The sequence below is a fragment of the Myotis davidii genome, unplaced genomic scaffold (assembly GCF_000327345.1).
Source record: "Myotis davidii unplaced genomic scaffold, ASM32734v1 scaffold8, whole genome shotgun sequence".
Lineage (NCBI taxonomy): Eukaryota > Metazoa > Chordata > Mammalia > Chiroptera > Vespertilionidae > Myotis > Myotis davidii.
In genome coordinates, this window is record NW_006299520.1 from 853,492 (window position 1) to 854,983 (window position 1,492).

Sequence of the window (1,492 nt, forward strand, 5' to 3'; positions counted from 1 at the left end):
CCTCTTCATGCCTATGAGCCTCTGATTTCCTTGGTGGATTTAGGATTTTAATAAGCCTGGGTCACTTTCCTGTTTTAAGAAATAAAAATAAAAATGAATTTTAATGAAAAGTCATAAGTAGCCCCAGATCTTGGCTTAATGTCATAAAGCACAGATTCTAGAGTCTGAGAGATGCGGGGATGAGTTCCCACCCAGCCACTGCCCAGCTAGGAGCATTTAGCAGTGAGGTACCCCTCTGACTCTCCATTTCCTCTAGAAAGAGATAATACTACCTCCTGGCCTGTTGTGAGGGTCAAGTGAGACGATATTATTTACTGAAGGGCTCAGGATAGGTACTGGAATACAGTAAGTACTTAGCAAATGTCCTCTATTGTTATCATTACTATGATTGCAATATCATGGTCTGTGTGAGCTGGAATAAGATCCCAGGTGGGCTGATGTCAGCTGCAGAGGCTGCAGTTCCAGCTGGGCTCCCCGGAGCCTACACTCTGCCATTGCCATGATGCCCTACAGTCCCGCCCTGCCCAAGCGCCAGCCACCTGTACAAGATGCTGCTCAGCTCCTCCAGGTTGGTGGGCGTTAAAAATATTTTTCTTTGCCAAAACAATCCTATGAGATATAACTGAAGCTGGAAATGCATCCCATTTATGGTTGGCCTACTATGTGCATAAAAATGCATAGGGCAATCCAGAGAGCAACTAGGAAGACTGGCAGTTGACGCTGCAGAGGGAGAACTAAGAAATTTAAATGGGAATCCTCTCCTGTCTTCACTGAAAAGAGCATCCTCTACCTGGACCAGTCAATGTGCGATTGGGTTTTGTTGTCGTTTTCGAAGAAACCCTCTTTCACTTTGAAGGATGAATATTTTTTCAATTTTTTTGTTTACTAAAACAAACCTATGGGGTACATAACTGTAGCTGGAAATGCACCCCATTGGTGACTGGCCTACTATGTGCATGAAAATGCATAGGGCAATCCAGAGAGCAACAAGGAAGAATGGCAGTTGACACTGCAGAGGGAGAACTAAGAAATTTAAATAGGAAAAGAATAGCTATGAATATTTTTAAAATATTTTTCTTTGCCAAAACAATCCTATGAGATATAACTGAAGCTGGAAATGCATCCCATTTATGGTTGGCCTACTATGTGCATAAAAATGCATAGTGCAATCCAGAGAGCAACTAGGAAGACTGGCAGTTTACGCTGCAGAAGGAGAACTAAGAAATTTAAATGGGAGAAGAATAGCTTTCATCATTTAAAATTATGTGCACATGCTTTTTTAAACTTAAGTATTAGTTAAAAACATAAGGAATGGGCCAAACAAAGCATTTTATTTCAAAGTGGTTAGCTGGAAATGCACCCCATTGGTGACTGGCCTACTATGTGCATGAAAATGCATAGGGCAATCCAGAGAGCAACAAGGAAGAATGGCAGTTGACACTGCAGAGGGAGAACTAAGAAATTTAAATAGGAGAAGAATACCTTTCATCAT

At 41.6% G+C, this 1,492-nt stretch overlaps 1 pseudogene; it reads right to left on the minus strand.

Moving 5' to 3' along the window:
• LOC102752231 overlaps positions 1-247 on the minus strand; it is a 1,879-nt pseudogene extending 1,632 nt beyond the window's left edge.
• Between the last annotated feature and the right edge of the window lie 1,245 nt (positions 248-1,492).